Genomic DNA, 9,430 nt, shown 5'->3' with positions numbered 1-9,430 from the left:
ACTGCCTAATTGAGAACTCCAATAGTAATATGAGTTCAAAAGCAAGCAATAAAGAAACGCCAGTTGTCTAGTTTTATGGTCTTAAAATAAATTCTATATCATTCCCAAAAGGTATTTCAAAGGAATCTTTATAGCACTTTACTAATAATTTGTACTTAGTGATAAATCACAAAATTTGGTATGGACACAACATAGAAAGGGAGGGTGGGGTAGGCGCCAAGGAAGTCTATGCGCCGCTTCCTCGTATGTATTTAACCATTCAAGCAAAGAGTTTATAAAAGTATAATTTTTTTATTTTTATTTTTTGAGACAGAGCCCAGGTTGGTGTGCAGTGACACGATCTTAGCTCACTGAAACCTCTGCCTTCTGGGTTCAGCGATTCTCTTGCCTCAGCCTCCTGGATAGCTGGGATTACGCGGGTGCACCACCAAGCCCAGCTTACACACACACACACACACACACACACACACACACACACACATATATATATATAAAATTTGTATATATATATATATATATTTTTTTTTTTTTTTTTTTTTTTTGAGACAGAGTCTTGCTCTGTCACCCAGGCTGGAGTGCAGTGGCGTGATCTCGGCTCACTGCAAGCTCCGCCTCCTGGGTTCACGCCATTCTCCTGCCTCAGCCTCACGACTAGCTAGGACTACAGGCGCCCGCCACCACGCCCGGCTAATTTTTTGTAGTTTTAGTAGAGACGATGTTTCACCATGTTGGCCAGGCTGGTCTCAGCTCCTGACCTCAAGAGACCCGCCCGCCTCAGCTTTCCAAAGTGCTGGGATTACAGGTGTGAACTACCGCACCCCCCCTAAAAGTATAATGTTAAGAGCCCCTTTAAAAGTAATGAATGACCCGCATTGCCATCTTAATCCATCACCTTTACCGTTTACATACATAAATATGTTAGGCTTCCAACCTTCACATTTTTGGTTTTTGTCGTCATGAGTCTTGCTTAAAGATGGGGAATTATAACAGCAGCAATAATACTAAAACAAATATTTACATTGCTGTTTCTATGTCAGCCACTTGTCTAAGTGCTTTTGATATATTAACTCCTTTTATTAAAAGTCCACTGAGGAAAACAATAGTAGAATCTGCATTTTACAAATGATGAAGCTACAGAAACAGAGAAGTTAAGTAATTTGCCTAAATCCACATAGCTTGAAAGTAGCAGAGCCAGAATATAAACTTTGAAATGTGGCTCCCAAGCATATACACTAAACCACTCCACTGTCTTATTTTTTGTATTAGCATAATATGCACTATTTTATATTAGTACATATTATGTGATTGTTTAATTTGCTGATGCTTCATTACAAAAGACTTTTCATAATATCAATGAAGAGTTGTACTTATTTGTTTCCCTTTACAGCTCCCAGCTGTGTTCAAATTTGTATTTTCCAGCCTTTGGCAGTTTTCTTTCTCTTTGTCCTGCACAATGTTTTTTTTGTTTTGTAATTTTAAATTTCAGGATAATTTCTTTAGACTAGCTTATTGCAAATGATAATTGCCCACACATAGCTCTTGGCAGATATGATGACTGATTACCACTTCTGCCAAAGGTCGGGAGATATTCACTGAGGGCCTTACTCTGTGATAGGCAAAGGGTTAGGCCCTCAAGGCAGAGAGTTAAATAGGAAAATATATACAAACAAACCCTTCCCAGATAACATGGTCAGTGTTCTGAGTGAGGTATACACAGGGTCCAGTGAGAAAAGTTTGGGTTGTGTTTTGAACAAGAGGAGGAAATGGTTTGAAGTCTATTCTAGGCACAAAGGCTAGTATTGTTAGCATGAGAATGGAGGTGATGTAGATATACAAGAAAATTTAATTGGGTAGAAATCTTAAAGTACTATAGAATACAAGAAATTTAAAAGGTAAGGAAGTCATGAGCAGGTTGGCAGAAGATCTCAAAGTCCCTAGTGGTGATACTGTACATGCACTGAAAGTCTCAGCTGCCTGCTTCTCAATAACAAAACTAAAAATACTGCTTCTTTGTTCCTAAAACTTCCCAAAAACGAAATGAATAGGTGAAGCCTCTCTTGACATTGGGAAGAAACGTCTCTACAAGAGTGAGTACACACAAAGATTTCTGCTGTCCACTGAGCCTGCTTTCACTGTTTAACTGGTCCTGTTTGTTTTCTCCATTCCTCTCTATAGACCTTGCCCTAGCTTTGTAGAATAGGTTGGGTAGTAGTAACAAATTGTATTAGAATAATTTTTGTTTGTTTGTTTTAAAGGAATTTATTTTCCTCTGGGAAACACTTCATAATGTAGAAACAGTATAACTATGATAATGCGTAAGTGTCCATATCTGAGAGTCTTAGGGATTTTTGGCCAAGGTGACTGGTTCACAAAGAAGTCAATGAAAGATCAAGAAAGAATGAAACAGACTGGGTGTGTGGCTCACGCCTGTAATCTCAGCACTTTGGGAGGCCGAGGTGGGTGGATCACCCGGGATCAGGAGTTCAAGACCAGCCTGGCCAACATAGAGAAACCCCATGTCTACTAAAAACACAAACATTAGCTGAGTGTGGTGGTGCGCACCTGTAGTCCCAACTACTAGGTAGGCTGAGGCAGGAGAATACCTGGAGCCTGGGAGGCAGAGGTTGCAGTAAGCTGATATCATACTACTGTACTCCAGCCTGGGCCACAGAGTGAGACTCTCTCAAAAAAAAAAAGAAAAAAGAAAAAAGGAACGAAACAAAGAAAAACTAATTAGAACTAATTGTGACCCAAGTATGAGCACCACTTCTCCCTCAAGAGCAAACGTTGAGCCAGCCACAGTGGCTCATGCCTGTAATCCCAGCACTTTGGGAGTCTGAGCCAGGAGGATTGCAACCTCTGCCTCCCGGGTTCAAGCAATTCTCCTGCCTCAGCCTCCTGAGTAACTGGGATTACAGGTGCCCACCACCTTGCCCAGCTAATTTTTGTATTTTTTTTTTTAGTAGAGATGGGGTTTCACCATGTTGGCCAGGCTAGTCTCGAACGCCTGACCTCAGGTGATCTACCTGCCTTGGCCTCCCAAAGTGCTGGGATTACAGGTGTGTGCCACCACGCCTGGCTCATTCCTAGCTTTAAAAAAGCTCCTAGATAGCAAAATCAATTGAGAGAGACCAGAAGGAAATGAAAATGGAGGGAGGAGGTAAGGAAGAGCTTGGAAAAGAGCTGGTTAAGATCCTACCAGGCAAGACAGAAGGATAACCATCCAAGGGGACCTGCCTCAGCTTTTCTGAGCAACCCCATTGAAAGAGAAGCCTAACAGCAATTGCTCAGGGCAATACCTAGCTAGGCAATCTTTTAATGCAAAGTTACTGTCACCTATAAGTAAAAATGGCCAAAACAAGCTACAGAACTCTATATCTGCTGCAAATTGCAACAAATTTGGCTACAAGTAACAGAGAACTCAAAATAAAAGAAGCTTTAAAAGATAAGCATTTATTTATTTCTCAGGTAAAGGAAACTGGAGATAGATAATCCAAGACTAGCGTGGCAACCCATGATGTTTTCAGGGACCCTCCTGTCTCTCTGCTCCACCATGCTCAGCATGCAGCTTCCAACTCCAGGGTCACTTGTGGTCCAAGATGGCAACTGGAGCTCCAACCTTCATATCTGCATTTCAGTCCCTCTGGAAGGAACAGGTTAAAGACAAAAGGGCGGGGGGGAAGAAAACACCAGCCCTTCTTAGCTATTTTTTTATATCTCATTTTATATTCACATTTTATATCTCAGTGTCCAGAACTACAAGGTCATACCTAAGTACAAGGAAGCTGGAAATGTAATCTTTATTTTTCCCAACAATATGCCCAGCTCAAAACTGAAGAAAGCATCTTCCATGCTATTCACATACTGGGTGAGCACATAGTAAGTACACAATACATTTGTTGATCACCTAACTCAAAAACAGGAAACAATTTTACCATCAAGATTTTGGGGGCATAGGAAAGGACATATACTCTAATATCAAAGATGTATTATTTTATAAACATTAGCTTGAAATGTCAATGGAATTCTTAATAACACTGAGACTTGACTTTTAGCTAAATCTATCAATGTATAACGTTACAAATGGTCCACCATAAATAATCTGGGGAACTAACAAAATATTCTCTCTCTTAAAATAGAAAAAAAAAAGGGCATCACTGGTCTTATTCGTTGCTATATCTCCAGTACCTATTAACAGTCAAGAATGAATGAATTACAGCAACTTCCCAAGCAATTTGTGGTCTTGATTTCCCTCTGATCCAGATTCCTTGCTTTTTCTTTTGCATTTTTGTTAATACCCAGCAAGTTCTCAGTGCTTCTTTGACCCTGTATCATAGGCTGCCTCCCACTCTGAAATTTCTTAGGCCTATGAGTCCTGCCTCCCAGAGAAGGCTTCCAGTTCTTTCCATATTTGTCCCAGCTGCACTGAACCAAAGCTGCAGTTATTAGTGCTTCCAAAGCCCATGCATTTGGGGGCACAAGGAACCCTGATAAGTTTTCTGGCTGGATTTATCCCTAAAATCTTACTTTTCCCCCTTACTTTGTGCTTTCCAGACTTTGGGTAACTCATGCTACTTCAATGACAGCATGTTATGAGATACTCTTGGTAAAATCTCCCTAGTTAGGTCTCAACACTCCTAAAGCTAATTTTTACCTTCTCATGAAAAGGAAATGGATTAACAAACTATCCATATTTCTCAAGCAAGATATTACCAAGGTGTCTGTGCTTCTTCCAGAAAGATAGGCTGCATATCTTCCCCAAAGGAAAAGAACACCAAATGCCTGCGAAGTCTCTGCTCAATGCCTCTCTGTTGAGAACTCCTGCTTGCTTTTCTTTTGAGGTATACATATGTGGATACAGATACATACACACATGCACATATATATGTCACTATAAATAATTTAGGAAGAAATTTGACCCATGTACACCAAGGAAACTTAAAAATTTATAAGTGGTGTCACCAAGGGCCAATAATTTTTTCCCTAAAGAAGATAATGAAAGCAGCCAGGACAGCCTCTCTTCTTGCCCAGCCATTTATTTAAACAGTTGCTTTGGAAATCCTACTGGAGCTTGGCCATAGGCTATGATCAAAATCTTCTGTCTCTACCCTAGCGCTTAGCAAGGAAACCAACTACCTTTTGGAATCTAAGACTGCTTAGATCACCAGATAATCCCAATTTTGGTAGAGAGCTCAAAGCACAGATGGTAATATCTGTCCATTGCTTAACAATGTATTTAATACGGCATGAAGAGAGTGAAAGAGTTTGATCTCTGCCTCTAGAAATAAAAAGAAAAAGAAATATAGTTTTGTACAGAGAAGGAAGCCATCCTGCCTTAAGGCAGGACTTAAATACAGCAGAAGCACTCCTTTCCACTCTTTCTCTGCATAGGTAGATATACCTACTTCTCTTGGTTTCATTCTTCTTTTCAAGAAGGGCAAACTGAGTCTGAAACTTCACCCTGTTTCTTCAGTTGATTTTTTTTTTTTTTTTTTTTTTGAGACAGAGTCTTGCTATGTCGCCCAAGCTGGAGTGCAGTGGCACTATCTTGGCTCACTGCAACCTCCGTCTCCCGGGTTCAAGCAATTCTCCTGCCTCAGCCTCCGGAGTAGCTGGGATTACAGGCGTGCACCACCACGCCGGGTAAGTTTTACATTTTTAGTAGAGACGGGGTTTCACCATGTTGGTCTGGCTGGTCTCAAACCCCTGACCTCATGATCCACCCGCCTTGGCCTCCAAAAGTGCTGGGAGTACAAGTATGAGCCACTGTGACCAGCCTCTTCAGTTCATCTTATTCCTCCTCTACCATGAGTGGGACTGTCTTGGTTTGGGAACCCCAGAACAAGGACTGAGTAAAAAACTGGAGTGTAATAGTATCTTTGGGGGATGATCCCAGGAAGTCAGAATAAGAATAAAAAGAAAGGTTAACAGGGAAGAAGGAAAGACCATCGACGGATGTATTATTTAGCTAGTTACCATTGTGGGCAACTGGGCTTAATACTGCTGGGGACCCTCTAAAAAAAGTGTAGAATGCACCCCTGAAGGATGGGGGTGGATGTGACGTGAGACATTTATTCATCAACTCCAGTCCCTCTTTGACTGAGAAATGCCCTCTAAGAAACATTGCCAGCTTTGTGTGTGCAAGGACTGAAATATCTAGGCTTTAGAAAAGCCTTGAGGCAGGAAAGGTGAAAGATACGATGCTGGGCACTTGAGCAGGGAAGCCTTCAGCTTGCCAGGAACTGTCTACCTGGCAGACTCTACCACACCTGCAGCTCAAGGGGAGGTATGGCCAGGAAATGTAGCAGAGTACTCTGTCTGCTATAAGGAATGCATTATGGGCTGCTGTACCAGAATTTCTTTCCTTTTACTTTCCCATTTGGCCTCTTTAGATGGCAAGCCGTAAGTTGTTTTAGAAGCCCTGTTCCCACTGAGACTTTTGTAATTCCTTCCTAAAGCTTGGACAATAGTATTTCATTCACAGACCACATTCTAAAGGCCTCTCTTCTCACTCTGGTTGTCCTTGGCCTCTGAATAGGCCTGGTCTCTATATCTGGTAGCCTTCAACATTTTTTATTTTTTATTTATTTATTTTTAAATTATACTTTAAGTTCTAAGGTACATGTGCATAACGTGCACGTTTGTCACATATGTATACGTGTGCCATGTTGTTGTGCTGCACCCATTAACTCGTCTTTTACATTAGGTGTATCTCCTAATGCTGTGCCTCCCCTGCTACCCCAACTCCACAACGGGCCCCAGTGTGTGATGTTCCCCTTCCTGTGTCCAAGTGTTCTCATTGTTCAATTCCCACCTGTGAGTGAGAACATGCAGTGTTTGGTTTTCTGTTCTTGCGATAGTTTGCTGAGAATGATGGTTTCCAGCTGCATCCATGTCTCTACAAAGGACATGAACTCATCCTTTTTATGGCTGCATAGTATTCCATGGTGTATATGTGCCATATTTCCTTAATCCAGTCTGTCATTGGTGGACATTTGGGTTGGTTCCAAGTCTTTGCTCTTGTGAATAGTGCCACAATAAACATACATGTGCATGTGTCTTTATAGCAGCATGATTTATAATCCTTTGGGTATATACCCAGTAATGGGATGGCTGGTATGCAATTTTTGTTTTTACAGCTTTGACAAAAATTGTTATACACACTAAGTTGGAAACTTCCTGACTATTGGAAGGAGTCTATCATAAATAGTTAAGTGTTCCAACATTTCTGCCTTTAATATTTCACTATTAAATCCTAAAATGGTGGCCAGACATGGTGGCTCAAACCTGTAAGCCCAGTACTTTGAGAAGTCAAGCCGGGCAGATCACTTGAGGTCAGGAGTTCGAGACCAGCCTGGCCAAAGTGGTGAAACCCCCATCTCTACTAAAAATATAAAAATTAGCTGTGTATGGTGGCAGGTGCCTGTAATCCTAGCTACTCAGGAGGCTGAGGCACGAGAATTACTTGAACCGGGGAGGCGGAGGTTGCAGTGAGCAGAGATCGTGCCACTGCACTCCAGCCTGGGCGACAGAGCAAGATGCCATCTCAAAATATTAAAATTAAAATTAATAAGTAAAATAAATCCTAAAATGAATGGGAGCTGGGTAAGTGGTGTTAATATATATTTTTACTTGCCTACAAGGTTGCTCTAATCTGTATCACTGTTACTCCTCTATATGCTCTTAGATTTGAGATTTGCTTGTTGTTGTGATGTATTTTGCAAATATTTCTTCTAGTTTATCATTTGTTTTTTGATTTTTCTTATTTATGGTGGTGTTTGCCATACAAAAACTTGTGGTTTTAAAAATATGTAGTATTTCCTTTTATTGTATCTATATATTGAGTTTTACTTAGCCTTTCACCACACCTAAGTTATAAAAAATGTATCTGTGTTTTCTTTTAGTTCTTGTTTGATTTCATTCTTTACATTAACATTTCTGATCCTTTTGTAGTCTATTCTTCTGGTACGAGGTGTAAATCCAATATTATCTTTTGCCAAGTGGTTTTATCCTTGTTTTCATACATAAAACACTGTTCTCTGCAGCCACACGTTTATAAGGTCTCTCTCAGTATGAAACTCTTCTGCCTGTAGTGAATCACAAGGTTTTTTTTGTTTTGTTTTGTTTTGGTTTGTTTTGGTTTGCTTAGTTCCAAAGGTACTACTTTCTGAAACTGCTTACTGACTCGGGGGATGTACTTTATTTAGAGCCCTAGTGCCTCATGGAAAGAATTTTAAAAGCATTTTTCCGATTGTCCAGCCTGCTCAGAGATTGTGGAAATTTTGAATAAGGTAGATGATTTAGTTCCCATGATTAAGAAGTTCAATTTGTGCAAGTGCATGTGGAATGATTAGAAAATAATTGCAGGCAGCATAGAACTAGTGAATTTTACTTTTTGAGTTACTGCCTAAATAGCAGGAAGTATTTCTTTGTACGAGGGCAATCAGTCTTCATGGCAGAATTGCTTTTGAACTCTTCATTTCAGCAGCAGGCAATGGAGAACCTAACTCACAGTGGCTTAAACATTTTTTCCCTTCTATATCAAGAAATCTGGAGGTTGGTGGTTACTGGCATTGGTTTAGCAGCTCCACAGTGTCAGGGACAGCACCTCTACAATTCAGTTGGCCTTTCCCACATAGCCTCAAGGTGGGTGCTGAGGCTCCTAGTATTACATGTTAGTTCAAAGTGAGAATAAGGTGAAGAGGCATACCAGCTGCACCTGATTCATTTATCATAAAAATCCTTTCCCTAAACTTCTTCCGAAGACATACATAGAAATGTATGTGTCCTTGACCAGAACTCTAGCACCCTTAAAGGCAAGAGAAGCAGAGAAATAGAATATTGATGTTTTCTAACCTCTGTTGGGAAAAACAGCAAGGAAGAGATAGTGGGAAGAGCCAACCAATGAATCTGCAACATTGAAGTACATATCTCATTTATGTTTGCTGCAAACAACGCCTAGAATGGTACAAGTCTGAAACAGAGCACTAGGTCTCATGAAGTCTAAACAAAAGTTAAATAAGCAGGATTCAGGGAGGAAAGGGACCTTGATGCATGAGTTTGGGGATCTTCCCCTTAGAGCTCTGCTGTTAATAGCCTGCAGCTTCCAGCTCCTGCTCTCTGTCCCTCAACTCAAATGCATGTGTGAGAGGCCAAGTGGGTCAGTGTGGGTTAACCGCCCACTCCTAGTCAGGGAACAGGAGGGGTCAGGTCATGCAGTGCCAGCCTGAGGGCGGCATAGGGATTATCCCTGGAGATGGAGATGCTGGAGCAAAGGGATGGCACATTTTAGTTTACATTAAGTATAAATAACCTACAATTTTAAGCAATTTGGTATGTTAATATGTGATAACTGGTTGTACGTTGTCAGATCCAGAAACCCAGAGAAGACAACTGCCCTTTTAAATAGTGTTGTGTATGTATCCCCAGT

Source organism: Macaca fascicularis, chromosome 6, assembly GCF_037993035.2.
Source record: "Macaca fascicularis isolate 582-1 chromosome 6, T2T-MFA8v1.1".
Lineage (NCBI taxonomy): Eukaryota > Metazoa > Chordata > Mammalia > Primates > Cercopithecidae > Macaca > Macaca fascicularis.
Note: the sequence above shows the minus strand (reverse complement) of the source record.